A 15883-nucleotide genomic window follows, 5' to 3' on the forward strand; every position below is an offset into this window, starting at 1 on the left:
ACAGCTGAAGTCTGGCAACAAACTGGACCATTTCACTTCCTGTCATCTTGTGGGGGTCAGAGAGGGGGTGAAAATAAATTAGCCAGGGGTGTGCTGCCGCTCCCATTGAAGCCATTAGCAAAACTCCTTCTGCCTTCAAAGGGAGCTGGGCTACGCATTCAGTGTTTGTGAAGCACTGTGAAGATATAAAGCTCCTCTGTATCTAAGTGCTAAGTATCATTATTATTGTCACCGTAACTGACCCTCAACCGCTGCCCCTCCCAGTCCGAGGGAGAGTCATCCTTCATGCTCATGTTCCCTTGGAGGAGCTACCCAGCTCTCGTGCTCTCATTCTCTTGGACAATGAAGGCGCTTCCTCCTCCAGCCGTGCAGTTACCTTCCGGAGCTTGTATCTCCCCCCAGCTTTCTCCCTCCCTCCTATATATATATATATATATATATATATATATATATATATATATAACAAGAGGGAACACAAAGCCTCCAAAACCTGTGCTTGCAAATTACTGCAGCCCAGGAAATGAAAGCTCCGCTGCAGCATTAATTGGAGGGCTTTTTAATTAAAATCAGCTTGTTTCCCGATCAAAGATTAAAGGAAGGAAGAAAGCTGAAAGAAAAAAAACCAAACAATTCCCTCTCTGCCCCTCTCCAGCATTCATGAGGCGCGAGCCGAGTGCGGCGTGTCATCCTCACTGCTTTGCTCTGCTCCCTTTTGATTTTTGAAATTTCTTTTTCATCTTCTCTTTCCATCTTACTTTGTCCTCATCTGCTTTTCCATCTGGCAGGGGCCTTCAGAGCTCGCGTACCTGGGCACTCTGGGGGGAGTTCCCTTTGGTGTTTGCCACGTGGCTTGTGGGCACTCTCCACAGAGTCGGAGGTAGTATTCAGCATAACTGGTATTGCCCAATGGGGAGTTCTCATTGCTCTGGGGGCGAGCTTGCTATTTCTCACAGTGACCCTCCTCCAATACACTGTACTAACAGGTGGACAGCACTGTGGTTTTATGGGGAACCTGGTCGCTAGCAGGAGGGATGAGGAATTCTAGTCCTCCCTACACCTCCAGATGTCAAAGCTTTTCTACTCATCAGGGAGAGAAAGGGGTGATACCAACCCTCCCCAGAGCCCAAACCCTTAACACCTCCTGGGTACCAAAACCCATTTACCTCCCTTGCTTTCCCATGAACCAAGGTCTCCAACCCCTGAGCTTCCCTGCTGACATCTTCTCCAGTACAGTTGCGTGTTCTCCATATAAAAAGTCTGTGGGAGTTGAATTTAATATCGGAAACAGTGACCAATTCTGTCCTGGTTTGATATTCAGTTTAGTACAAACCTGTGTTTTAGAAAGAGCTCCCAGTGCCCTGGGTTATACACCTCCAGAAAGCTATAGGGACCAGGATTCTTGCTACAGAATAGAGGTGCATCGTGCCACTGCGCAAACCAGGCCTTGATTCTACCCTTGGAAGTAAACGGAGACAAATACCAATCCTATGGTATGTGAGGTGTGGGGGTGAAGCTGAGAATTTCTTATAAACCTTTGGGGTTCCTGAGAATAGCTCAACCAGGGCCCCGCTCTTATGAGCATCAGAGATACTATTTATGTTCATGAGATACAGATTGATTATGAGAAACATATTCACTTATGTTTCACAGCTACTGTATGCAGTTATACATATCACTTACATCGGAGCCCAAATCCTCTATCAGTGTGTTTCTAATAATCAGCTGGCATTTCATTAACATAAATAACTGTCTTCTCCCATTTGGGAGAGAAGCTCTGTGGCTTGCTAACTGCACATTACAGAAATGCCAATTGCTTATTAGAACAATCTTTCTGCAGGTCTAACTCCCACGGAATGGCGGTGTAATAAGACATCACTTGTTACATAGTTGTTAGACCTTGGTAAATATGTTTCTAATCACCAATTAGCATTTAATTAGCATGCTGAAAATATCATTTTCAGTCTAAATGAAGCCCTTATTGGAGAGCTGGAATGGGGTTGGAGGGTGGTTACACAGCTGGGTTGGGATAGGTTACAATGAAAAATCAAAGATCCAGAACAGAAAGTATTAAAGAATAGCCAAAGCACCAAGCTTTCACCTGATCCTCAGGGTAGACTTTGTCCTCATCTGCACATAAGGGGGTAGCTCTAGGAAAGATTGTGTTTGTTGTGGCTTCACCACCTGAACACCCAGAAAAGATAAAAACTGTTCATGCAGCCCTGACTGCCAATCATAGCGTTAAACTGGGAAGGGCCTCCCAGGTTTCATCTGCTTCCTCCCATCCAGGAGCCTGCGTGGGACTGTCCCTTTGTAGCATGTACTCATTATTAATGATATGTATTCTGATAGTGCTAGGCACTGTCTGCCCACATTCAGGAAGATACAGTCCCTGCCCCAAAGAGCTCACAGTCAAGAAGTTTGTAGCCAGGATTTTGTCCAGTCTGGGTCTAAATGACTCAAATGAAGGGGCTTCCACCACTTCCTTTGGGAGAGTCTCCCCCAGACAAATTGATCTCACCATGAACAAATGTTTGCTGGTGTTCAATCTAATTTTTCCTTTGCTCAGGGGGGCCAACATAAGAGCTCCTCTCCCCTCTTTGTGACAGTTCGAAGGGGATGCCTCTGACTGGGATCACCTCACAGGTGGGGACTTTTGGGTGTCTGTCAGGGAGCTTTAGACCAAGCCTTGATGAGCAGGGTTGAGTCCAGGTAGAGTGGGGCTAAGGAAGGCGCGCTCTGTGCTGTGCAATGCAGCAACAAGAAACTAAGTCTGTCCCTGGAATCTCCTCTTAATAAGAAGGGAAGAGCCAAATGTGGCAAGTGGCGGTATTGCCAATCACAGCCTAAAGGTCCAGCCGTGCAGTGCCCTTTAGCATAGCCCGTTCCACAGATGCAGCACAGCAGAGTCCACATACTGGCCTGTGGCCACAATACTCAGAGCCAGAGAGAATGACATTAGCATGCTTGCAGGTGTAGATTCAAAGCTTTAATCTCCTCCTCCTCTTCAGTGTGTTTGTCCTTTCATTTCTCAAGTGGTTCAGAGAGAATCCTGACTCAGTGGCGGAATCATTAATGCAGAGCAAACAATAGGCCTCTTTAGGTTCTTTTCAGCTAATCACCATTGATCCAGGCTGACCTTTCTGTTTCTCTCCTAATCCCGAAATCTGGATTTTGATTTGCATTAAGCCACTGCTGAGGGAAGGTATCAGTATGGATAAACTGTCACTCCTGAGAGAGCGATGGGTCACCCTGATCTCGCTCCAAGCACCGCAACCCACATTGGCAGCAATTGTGTTAAATACGACAACCCCACTCCCCCCAAATCCCCCCTTGAAATCACATAACAGTTGTGAGGCAAAGATGGGAAATCCAAGAATGACACAGGCTTCTGTCCTTCCCTCAGGCTATCCACAGCAGAGAGACCCGGTGCTGTGTGCAGCACACTGAAGGATTATGGGAGGAGCTGGTGCCTTAGCATTCAGGGCCATCTCCAGGAGCTGAAGTAAATCAGTACAGTTCCACTGATTTCAGTGCCAAGTTACATAGCTGAGAACCTGGCCCTCAATTTCCTGGCCTTAGTCAGTTTTACCAACAATGCTTTTAAAACTATTTAAATGGGCAGATTTTACATTTAATTTCCTTTTTTTGTGTGTGTTCATCTTTGTTTTTAATAGAATTAAAGGAAAGTCTGTGCTACAAAAGGTACTTGATGAGATGTATACCTAGGGAGGTGGTAGGATCTCCTTCCTTAGAGGTTTTTAAGGTCAGGCTTGACAAAGCCCTGGCTGGGATGATTTAACTGGGAATTGGTCCTGCTTCGAGCAGGGGGTTGGACTAGATGACCTTCTGGGGTCCCTTCCAACCCTGATATTCTATGATTCTATGTCCCCCAGGATTTCATCCTCTTCAGGAAGGTACATGTGGAATGACTGCCATAGGTTTGCCACATTGTGTCCCTGCATTTGCTCCCAGCAAATCTTTCTTTCCCTAGAACTACACCCTAGTTCAGTGGTTCTCAACCTATTGCAGGCATATGCGGCCTGCAATGTGTTATGTGGGCTGCATCCAATGCTACCTGTATGGCCCTGAGGATGTCACATGGGCCGCAGCTGTGTGTTGATTGGGCCACAGGTTGAGAACCACTGCTCTAGTCTGTTCAGGAGTCTGCTGGCAATTACCTGTCAATGGGGTTTCTAAATGTATATTATATCTGCTCAGTGAGTAAATAGGAGGGAAGCTAGGATCCCAAGAAAATGACTTCACTTTGAGTCACAGTTATGAAAGCTAGAGATTGAGAAATCCAATCATTTCACTAGTCCCAGGCAAGGCAGGATTGTTCCCATTTACGTAATCTAGTGCTTTGTCCAGTCTAGTTTAACAGGTCCCAAGTAAAAGCCCCTCCATCACTTTCTTGGGGAGATTATTCCATAGCCTAACACATCACACATCTGGGGTCATTTTTAAGATTAACTTCTTTTTTCCGTTCACTTGAATTCTGTGGAAGGAAGGGAATGGAGGAACATGACTGAGGGAATGTAGTGGAGAGACACCAACACCATGTACTGCTTGTGCAGATGTTCAGATTGGGCCTCAGGTCAGCCACAATGGGTTATTTTTACTAAGTGAGGGCCCTTGTTACCCAGTCACTCAGCTACAACCCTCTGGCATGCTGTGTCCCTCTTAAACCTGGATCTCCGGCACTGGGATTGGTCTGCCCATTAACCTGAAGTAGAGCCCTGCTTTAGAGGGTCATTTGGGCTGATTGTCGTGTTAAAGGTAATTGGATCTGAAATCACATAATTTTCAACTAACCTGCTATCTTTGACTATAGCTCTTTATACTCAGTTCATCAGGCCAGAGTCTGCTTTAAATCCCACTAAATTGAGTGACTCAATAATCTCTTGTAGAGGTGAATCCTGCAGATTAACAGCTTCCTTCGCTTACCCTAAATGAAATGGCAGCACTTCAACTGTGCCACTTTTTGGGGTGGGATGTTACCAACTTGGCTGCATTTGTACTGGGAAGTTATTTCCCAGCAGGGGTGAAATGAGTTTTTTGGCTAGTGCCTCAGGGACAGGGCTTTGTATTAAAACTTTAAAAGAGGGCTGTAAAAACACAAGCTGTTGGTGATAAAGTGGAGGGAGGGCTATAATTATACAGTGTGCACGACAAATGCCCTGAGGTTTTCATAAGGGGTGGGGGAGAAAATCATTTCCTTGGTCGTAGTTTGAGGAGGTCAGACAAACGTGTTGGAAGTAGTAGTCAGGAAATCCAGGAGGGTGGCATCGACCTCACTACCTTGCAGTAGGCCTGGCATCATTCATGACGCTAGCCAAAGCCACTCAGATCAAGTGAAACCTTGAAAGGCCATGTGCAGACAAGTCCAGGTTATGTCACCCTCCCATCCACCACCCACCTCTATGGTGACAGCTTTCTGGAAAAATAAAGCAGAGGTGTATAAGGTTTTTCACAGCTGTAGTTCCCTGGGGTTCCATGGATGAGTCCCTGATTTCACAAGCCAGGACAGTTACTCCACCCATCCCTCATCGCTGAAGTATCTGGAAGATGCCATTCAGCAAGTAGGACACTTTACCCCTACTATTGTCTGCAGTTTATTACTCTCTTGAGGAGAAGGGTCTTTCTTATACCAACCATCCAAGTCTCCCTTCAGTTCTAGCCCTGCTGCGGTACCCATCCCTTTGATGTAGGCATGTTTCCACCGCTCTCTTGTCTATGCATAGAGGAAGACGTACTTACTCCCCACTTGCTTGCATCAGGGAATATCTACCCATCCCCGCTGTGTGTGGGGCGGTGTCTGGGCCTCACTGCTGGACCCCAATCTGAGTCTCAGCCCCTTTTTCATGTGACAAGGCCTGAGCCTGTTGCATCCATCTCCGAGGTCTGGTTCTGAACACGGGCCGGTGTCACCCCACAGACTTCCATGGGGGTCACACTGGTGTGAGTGAGAGCACAGCCAGGCCTGCCGTCACTTGCCACTGCCCTGCACCGCTGCTGAGCTAGGCTTTGAGTCTGTCCTCAGGGAGGAGAGCTGGCAGGCTGATATGCTCAGACAGCTAAGCCAGCTGGGGCTACAAAAACCCTTTTCCACCAGCCAGCCTGGTGCCAAAACAAGCCCGTTCAGCTCTGGTTTAAAGGCTGAGAAGTGAGCTGTTCATCTGTGAGGCTGCTGCTGGGGCTTGGAGTCCCTGGCATAGGGCTCCATGCCCCCTCCCCAGCTACCACATGAGGCAACGTGTGCAGTGCCAGCCCCCTCCCCGCCGCTCACACCAAGTCCTCCCTGCACAGGCCTGAAGAGAAGGTGGCGTAATGATCTTAATTAATTGACCTAATTAAGATCCCAGCTGGTAGGAAGCTGGATTTCATGACAGCTGGTCTCACTGCGAGGGAGGCAATAAAAACATCAATAACTGCGAGGGGTGGGAAGTGAGCGACTGAGAGTTCAGACAGCAGAGCAGCAAATGGGGCCATTTAGGCAATTAGATGGTGGCACTGACTTTCCCAATTGTCATTTCAATCCAGGAGACCGCAAGGCGCCTGCTTCCTCTTGCTTAAGCCGGGCCCTGCCTCTGGCCAGGCTGCGAGAAGAGGTGATTTTCCTTCTCTGCACTACGCAATCCTTGATTGCAAAGCTCTTGGCTCCCGCTCGCCCAGGTTGCTGCTTGCCTTCGCAGTCCCATTTGGGCACCCATATGCCTATTGCTTCTGCCAAAGCCTCCCCCATCTCTGAGCACAGCACCCATCTGTTCCCCAGCTCCTGCCTGCATCCACCCTCCAATGCCTAGCATCAGTGGCCCATATGTACAGCTCTGGCCAGGGGTGGGTTGTGGGATTTTTTTTGTTTTGTTTTCTCTTATCTAAATCGCTCCCCATATGTTTTTCCCCATTCCCGGCTCTGAAATTTTTACAGCAATCTGGTTTTATTGGTTTTGAACAGCCTGTGTCGGTGGGTGATGCTAAAATGAGTGGCTTTAACAGGCGCAATATGCCAGCAAACGGATGCCTGGTGCTTGGCTTCTCTAGAGTGGAAGGACAGCTGCTTTCTCGAGTCAATGGCTGGAGATTGATTTTTAACTTAGTCCCTGATAAACTCATCTCTCATTTCCCGCTTTCTCTTAATCAGTCGGCCTCCGGTTTAACAATCAGAGGAGAAGGTGGCTGTTTAGTGTTTGAACGCAGCATCTGAAGTTTATATGGTGGAGGTGTTGGTGGGCTCCCACAGTGCAACTGCCGGTGCCCAAGATCACGTCTCTGTTGAGCAAGATGTGGCTGGAGAGAGGTGGGGGAAAGGGAAGAGGGGTCTATGGAGGGTGATTTGATCTATGTGTTCCAACTACTGAGAAGTGCACTGGACGCTTTTCTCATGAGCTGTGTGGCACTTCCTGAATTTGGCAGGGCTGGTAACACCACAAGAAGAATTGGTACTTTTTGTGCAGGAGAACCCACAAAACATAAAAGGGCAGGGGATTTAGGGCCAAGTTTTTGTTTTTGTTTTAATTATTACACAGTCTCATATATCCTCATATATCCTCACAACACAGCCTAGGAGGGGGATTTAGTGCTGGATTCTGAAATGGACAACAAACCATTGAACAATAATAACATAATAAGGAGACATTTAATTGAATACATAAAGTGCTTCTTTTCAAGCCAAAACACATGGGGTGCCACCCAGACATTAAAATCACAAACATAATCTATATCTATAAACAGCAATTATTCAAACATCATAAAATACAGACTAAAAGCTAAATCAAATATTAAAAATACTTGCAAAGCTGCTATTAAAACTGTTTTTCTCTCTGTTCATATGTCTGAATTGAACATGTGTGTCTGAACGAGCAGTAAGAGAGAATGGGAGGGAGGATATCTGTATGAATGAATGTGGGAGACAGTATGAGGTGTATGTGTAGTTAGTCCTATATAAATGCTGACTATTCTTAAAGTAGGAAACATTTCCAATGGAGTAGTATTTGGAATTGCTTGTTTAGAAATGGGTGTGGTGGTCTGCCAGACATTCCAGACCTGGGGGGCTAACCATAGCAAGAGACGTGAGCTATGGAGTGACGGCAGAACCCCTAAAGGGTAGGATGATGTGTTGCAAGGTACTAGTGAGCAGAGCTGGGCAAAACTGTTTTTTCACTGATAAATGAGGATTTGAGTCGATGGAACCATTTCACAAATACCTATCGATTTCAACAAATTGTTCTGGTTGAAACGAAAAAAGAAAGCAATTCAGAAACGTTGAAACAAACTGTTCTGACATTTCCAAAATGAAACGTTTGAATTTTTCAAGCTAGATTCACAAGAGGATTTCTAAACTGAGGAGGAGCTGGAGATAGCTGCCTCCCACATAACCTTTCGTCCAGTGGCTAGGCATTCACAAGGGATGTGAGAGACCTGCCTTAAGTCCCTGAGCCAGACAGGGGAATGAAACCTTGGTCTCCCACATCCCAGGTTAGTGCCCATGGTTTGGTGAATGCAGCCCTTCCTTTCCCAAAATGAAATGTTTTGTTCCAGGTCAAGCAAAACAGTTTGAACTGATTTTTTTCCGATTTTCAGGCTTTGTTTCAACCTAAACCGAACAATTTTTTTAGCTTTTTATCCGTGCAGTTCTACTAGTGAGGGTCTGAGCGCCCGCATCTTCCAGCAAATGTTACGAAGTCGGGAGCTGTCTCAGCTGCTGTGACAAGTCTCAGTTCTGTGTCACTTTCAAACCCAGCTTTCTTGCTGTGCAGCTGAAGTATACACTGGAAATAAATAAATGAGCAGACACGAGCGAGCCAAGAGGGACAGCCTTTTGTACATCTGTCTGCTGCTTTCTGCTGATGGAATTAACTGGAGTGGAGTTTTATCAGATTTTAATAACTGGTCGAGAGAGATCTGGAGTGTTCGCTCCGTGAAGGGCTTTTGTGAGCCCAGCTGGGGAATAAATATCCAAGATAACAGTGGTGTCTCCCTTTCAGGCTAGTCATTATGGATCAAGTCCTTTTCTGCTTCAATATTAAGAGGAAAACATCACACCCTTGGCAGCAGCTGTTGTGGGGGTGTGCTTTTTTTCTGTTTTTTTTGTTTGTTTGTTTGTTTTTTTCTTTCCCTTCAACTTTGCTTTGGATTTGGCTGGGCAGTGGGGAACTTCTCAAGGTTTGGCAGGTCAGTTCAGATAAACATATTGCGCTCCTCAGTCGGGGAGCTCTCAGACCAGGCTTTTCTCCTGAGCTGTCCAGTGTTCCCTGGATTTGGCAGAGCTGGGAATACCATGGGAAGAATCTCTCTGGTGACATTTTGGGACTTTCTGCTCTCTACAGAACCCACAAGGGCAGAGAATTTGGGGACATGTTTTGGATCGATTTTATTTTTCCAGTTAGGTTGACATACCCACTGTCTAATCTTTTCCAATGGAGACAGAGGTGCCTAACAATGTGGTATCCAGCGAACACGCAGGGCAGCAGCATATGGGTGACATAAGCAGTGGTCAGATGGCGTTTCTGTGCTGCTGTCTGTTTTTATTTCTCGCGTCACTCACCTTGCACTGGAGTGGGTCCAGCATCCTCACTCCTCCTTCATCTCCTGCACTGTGGTGCTCCGGGCCTGGGTTCTTTCACTCCGTCCTATCCGTAACTGACTCCCTAACAGACAGCCCTGCTGCCCTGCCCTAGGTCCTGCTATTATGAGCCTGGAAAATCCCCACGCCCTGCAGTGGGGGTTTTTTCCCCCCAGAGGTGACAAAAATCTGTGTGGCAGAAAACGTATTTAAAAATAAATGGAGGTATACCTTTTTCCAACAATAAAAAACTCTAGTTAAACACAGCGCCTTCTTTCCTTCCCCCTATCCCCCCGCCTAGGGCACTGGGAACACTCTGACTGTGTGTCTGTCTGTCTGTGTCTCTCAGTGCACCGTGCTTCATTATTAAAGCTGACGGCCTGGGAAGGCCTTTGAAATTGATCAACGATGCACTTTTCAGGGGACTGACACAGGATGGAAGTCCAACTCCCATCCCCAGGGTCACTGTCAGTTTCCTGTCGCCGTGGCAACTTGAAATGCACAGTCATCCAGGTTACCCATCCTCAGAAGACAGTAGGTGCAAATCTGGGAGCAGAGGCAAGAGAAGGCAGCAAAGGCTTAAAGCAGGCAAACAGACAAACAACAACAGCGTTCTCCCCCTTTCAGAGAAAAGGAAAAGAAGGTGCAGAATGAGGGGCAGGAGGAACTGGGGAGGGATTCTGCCATTTTCACATCAGCTGGAACCCGAGTGTCGGGTTTGTCAGCAGCAAAACCAAGCCTCTGAGATTGTAGAGAGCAGAAAACAAAGGACGGGGAGTGGGAGGAACTTGCATCTCGATAAACACAAGGTTGAAAAGGTGATAGGTCGAGGGATTAGGGCAATAAGAACTTTCTCAAACCATAAATTTTAAATAGCTGCACTGGAGCCAGGAAACCTGAACTGGGTCTCCGAGATATATTATCTGAGGAGCAGACAAGGTCAGCACTCAGACTCCTGCTGACGTTCCCACCTTGTCTTCATTAACACTGTGCCCCCTGCTTGCACGTACATATGCACACGCACACATGGGCATATCAAGATTCCGGAAACCAGAATGCAGCTACTTGAACAGGGTTGGTGCCATTCTTGTGTGCGTGCCGCCTGGAATGATAGTTCCTTTCTGGAGCTGGGGGAGTGATGAAGTGTCACCTGAGATTCTTAGATCTTTCTACTCTGTAGCAGCATGAAGCTGTGCCTCAGGTTCCCCTCTGTACAATGGAGGGATAATTATTGGGACCCAACTCCAGGGACACTGTGAAGATCAATCAGTTAATGTTTATACAATGCTTTGATTAAGGACCATTTTACTAATAATTAATGATCTATTATTTCTCTATTACATCACTAGATAGGCCAGTGGCCACCTGCATACTCTTTGCATGAGCTGGTAAAATGGTCCTTAATCTACGAGGTCCACAAAGTAAAAGGAAAGGTTACCCCCCTGCCAGCAAGGAAATTTGCTAGTCCAGAGGAGCCAGAGGAATGGGAGAGCAAGGGGTGCTGCAGATCAGGACTGAGGGGTGCATCATCCGAGTCAGGATTGGATGAGAGACAGGATTAGATTACGGGGTGCTGCACATCAGAACAGAATTGGATCGGGGGAGCTGTATGTGGGGAAACCAGGAATTAATAGATTCACCAGTTTGAAGATCAGAAGGGACCACTGTGATCATCTAGTCTGACTTCCTACAGAACACAGGCCATAGGACTTCCCCAGAATAATTTCTGTGGCTGAACTAGAATATATCTTTAGCACGAGAGGATGCAGGCCAGGTTGAGGGTGCATCAGCAGAGCTGTGTCAGGGCCCAGCACTGAAATAGCAAGGTGATGGCTGAACCCAATCTCAGTTTGAACCCAGGTGTTTTGGCTTGGAGCTTGTGTGCCCAGTACCAATGGGTAGGCTGTGAAGGAAAGTTGCGTCTCTCCACTGACTGTTTTACTGCCATGCATCAGGAAATGAGGTCCTTTCCCACTTTCCAACATTCCTTCAGGGGAAAGTGACATTATTGTTGTTAATTGGTTAAGTGTTGGTAACACGGTAGCAACTAGATGTCCCAGGCCTCTATTATGCTAGGCACTGTACAAACACATGGTGAGACTGCCCCTCCGCAAAGAGCTTCTCTGCCTAAACAGACAAAGGGGAAGAGGAGAAACAGGGGTATATATGAGCACGTGACTTGCCCAATGTTCAACAACAGCTCCCCAGGTCTCCTGACTCCCGGGCCAATGCCCTCTTTACCGTACCTGGATAAAAGTCAGCCCTGTCATTTGTTGAATGCCCTCAGTATGCTTTTTAGTGCATACTATGTTGAGAAAAATAAGGTCTCCGCCCTTTGGCACTTGCCGCTGAATTGAGACAGATGATGTTGTACAGGAACATAAGACACTTATTGGGCAAATGAAGGTTCATTCTCAAAATTACTGGCCTTTTAAAAAAAATGGTTAGATGCGTTCTGTGGTGGGCGATCACCACGGAAGGTACCAACGTTGCCATGTACAAATGACACCACACCCCTCTTAGAATGACAAGCAGTTAAACCGCCTCTCAGGGACCCCACAAGGAACGAATTACAATAGCACAGTTTTAGAGCAGCAGAGCTCTGGTGAGTGACTGACAGATGGTCTTTTCTGTCTCCCGGTCTGAGGGATTTGGCCTGTAGATCTGGGCTGGGCTGGGAAACGCAGAGTATTGCTCTTTAATTGCACGGTGCGTAAAGCCTCTCCTGGTTTCTTTGCTCAGAAGTGGTCTGAGCTGTTCCCTGTGCCTGCTCTGTGGCTTGGGTGCCCCACTCTCTCCACTAACCTATTAGACTGATAGCGCTGGGCAGCCTTGAATTCACATTGTAAGAGCTGGCGTGAGAAAAGAGACACATAGTGGGACATGTATTTGTTAGTGGAAGGAGGCATTTAATGGAGAGGTGGCTTTTTCTATTGTCTGGGAGAGTGAGTTCTTGTAGAGAGGTGTGGCTCAGTGGTTGAAGACATGCCTGGGAATCAGGAAGCCCTGAATTTTAATGCCAGCTTGCTGATTCTGTTTGTGGCCTTGGGTCAGACACATCGCTCCCCTGCCTCATTTTCCCCAGCCATAACAATGGGGAGGATACTTACCTGCTCCATGGGCTACTGTGAAGGTTCATTAAATAAAATAGAAAGCACCTCATAAGTGCTAAGTAGAGGTGGGGAATCTCCTCTAAAAAGGCTCTGTGAACGTTGCCTGCAAATTGTGTTTTGTGTAACTTTTGAGCTCGCTTTCCAGAAATAGTCAAGCAAGCATGTTCACTGGCAGGAATGTCTATGGAAACAGCACATTTAAAGAGCGACCTGGCCCAGGAACTATTTATTGGAAATATTTGATGAATAATTTAGAATCAGAATTACAGTCAAGAAAATTGTAAGTAGTCATGGGAAATTCATGAACAGGAAGAGAGGTTAAAGCTGTCTGATAAGGGATTTGCTAACAATTAGTCAAAGACTGCTAGTGCTGACCAGTATTATTTAGAAGGATGGACAGCTTTCTTTCTTTCTTTCTTTCTTTCTTTCTTTCTTTCTTTCTTTCTTTCTTTCTTTCTTTCTTTCTTTCTTTCTTTCTTTCTTTCTTTCTTTCTTATTATAATATTCTCAATGCTGTAAAGGTAAATTACGATTGTCCCTGTCCCAAAGACTTTTTATATAATCTAAAAGTCAGACACAAATAAGGCAGGTTGCACTGGGACACCCAGAGGAAGGGTTAGCTCACAATTTTTGGTGGTGGGTTTTGAGGATCTCCATTCAGTCTTCTCTTTTACTCCCCTGTCAGTTACAATGTGGGAAAAAGGAAGCTGAGTACTATGGCTGGGAGGTCAGGGGAGGGATGTCTCATAGGAGAAGTGGATCATTAGTAGGGATATGAATGGGGCTTAGGAAGCCATTAATGGAGGCAGCATGGCAGATGGTGGAAAGGTAGGGATGGAAGAAGGAGACCAAGAGGCAATGAGGCCATCCCTGGTGAGATAAGAAGCTAGAGTCAGGAGGAGACATGAAAGAACTTAAGGGTTTAGATCCCAGCACTCTCCCTATCCCTCTATCACTAGCTGTTTGCATTTCTAGGGCTCCCACCCCTATGGCATCCCGGTGCCATCACATCACTTACGTTCAGACTAGTAACAGTGCTTCAAGAGGAAGGCCAATTCCAAGTCATCTTCTCCATCTCCCCTACTCTTAAGGGACTTACAGAGAGGGAGTTGCCTCTATAATCATCAGAGAATGGCACCAACGTGGGGGAAGGTCTGAGAAACAAAAATGAGAGCATTTTACTGCTGGACATTCATAACAGGAACTCTGAATAGGAATATCAGCCAATCAGTGGGATATTTCCCCATCCATTTCAAGCTAAGAATCCTCCTTCTGAGTAAAGAGTCCCATTCTCCCACTGCCTGTACTTCCCCAGGGTTTTTGTGTTTCCGCATGGGAGATGACACTGTGATATCTTCCTCCCCACTCTTGGACCTGAATAGGGAGCAGCCTTCTCACAACAGCTAGTGTCTTAGGAGGTGTGAGCACAAAACCAGCGCTCCCAGCCACAAACCTCTAATCATCCTAACAGCAGCACCTGAGTCCTCAGGGGGTTTTACAGCAAAGCTGCACATTATGATGATTCCAGAGAAAAGCTTTGGAACCAGGGCAAGGATACCACCAGTCGGAGCATCTGGGCTCCTGCTGAGGGCACTGGGATGGGAGCCATCAGAGCCAGCTCTCTGGGATTTCTGCTCTTTCCCCAGGCAGTTCACAAATGTCTGGCAGATCCAGCTTGGCTGGTCATGGAAATATTACCCCCCACACATACATATTCCAGTCAGCTTTGTCCAAGCTAAGTAAAGAAGGAGGTTGAGCAGCACCCCATGTCTCGTCCCTGGGAATCCAGTACGCTCCTAATTTCAATAGGTTTGGCAGATATTCAGTCCTGGGCAAGGGGGATGGAGACAAAAGTCAGGAGAGCGTAAACCAGAGGGGCAGCGGTGTCTGTGCATACAGCAGTATCCATGTGTGTGACTGCGTGTGTGTAGGGTGAGACTGTGTGTGTTTGTTACCCATGTCTGTCTGGATGTGGGGCTGAGGGATTGGTAAGGTTTGGATCGAGAATGCCATCCAGATGTGCACTACGTTGCATACCCAACCCACGAGGCAAAGTGCAAGTGCCAGGAGAGGCCTGTCCCGGTTCTGCCTCCCCTCTCAGTATACAAAACAGCCTCTCTCAGAGCAGCCACTTTGCCCATCTGCTCTGCAGTTGTGGCCTACGGTGCATTCCGATGAGCTTTCTGTTTCCTACCTCTCCAGCTCTAATGGGAGAATGATGGCCATTATGCAGCCCACACGCAGGAGGGGAACATGCCTGGCACATGCTGTGGTTGAAGGCCCAAAAATGTGATGGTTTAACAGCTTTCGAGAGAGATGCTGGTTTGTTCATGGTTTCCATCCTCAGGGGAGTTTTCCTTTTAACTCCCCTAGTAAACAGAATGTGTCTATATGTTAAAGATGGATGCCTGCACAAACAAATCTCTGCCAGATGTCTTTGTCCCAATTAAGGCAAAAGAAAAGGGAGAGAAAAGGCAATTAATTAGCTGGGAATGCAGGAGGTACAGTGGTGCATGGAGCATTACCTCCTCCATAGATGTAATGAGACTCATCACTGGAGATCTGGACGTCAGTGACCTTCCATCCTGCCCTTCCCATTGTGAGCTCAGCTGGGCAGTCAGGATAATTCCATACGTGCTGTGCCACAAAGAAGGCATGGCAACAAGAGAGGAATACAGGGACCAGATCCCACCCCCTCCCCACCAAACTATAAAGCGTAGCATTGGGGTGGGGGTGAAGAAAAGCTTTGAGTACCACGCAGCTAGCAGGCCTAGTGGCTGGTGATTCCCTGATGTGGCTGTTACCTTTGGAAAACGGAGGTTATTAAGAAGCCAAGGTGTGAAGCAGGTGTTATATGTAGGGTGCATCCAGCCACAGAAACTGCCCCTCTCAAGTCTTCCACACTGAGTGGGGTGGCTGACATGGGAGCTCACTTTACCCATTCCACAAATCTGCTTGTGACCTTTCTGGGCTAATGCAGCACCATTGCCCCAGTGTGATCATGCCATAGCACTTCAGGGGCATGTGTCTGTCTCCGTCTGGAGTCTCCCATCTCTACTTTAATCTTGGCCACACATCTAATGGCCTATGTCCGCTTTAAGAATCTGCTGGGGAAGCAGCATTATGCAATGGAAGAAGTGCAGGTCTGAAAGCCAGGTGCCCCTAAAATGTAATCCCAGCTCTTACTATGATTCGCTCTGTTGCCTTG

This window comes from Lepidochelys kempii, chromosome 9, assembly GCF_965140285.1.
Source record: "Lepidochelys kempii isolate rLepKem1 chromosome 9, rLepKem1.hap1, whole genome shotgun sequence".
Lineage (NCBI taxonomy): Eukaryota > Metazoa > Chordata > Testudines > Cheloniidae > Lepidochelys > Lepidochelys kempii.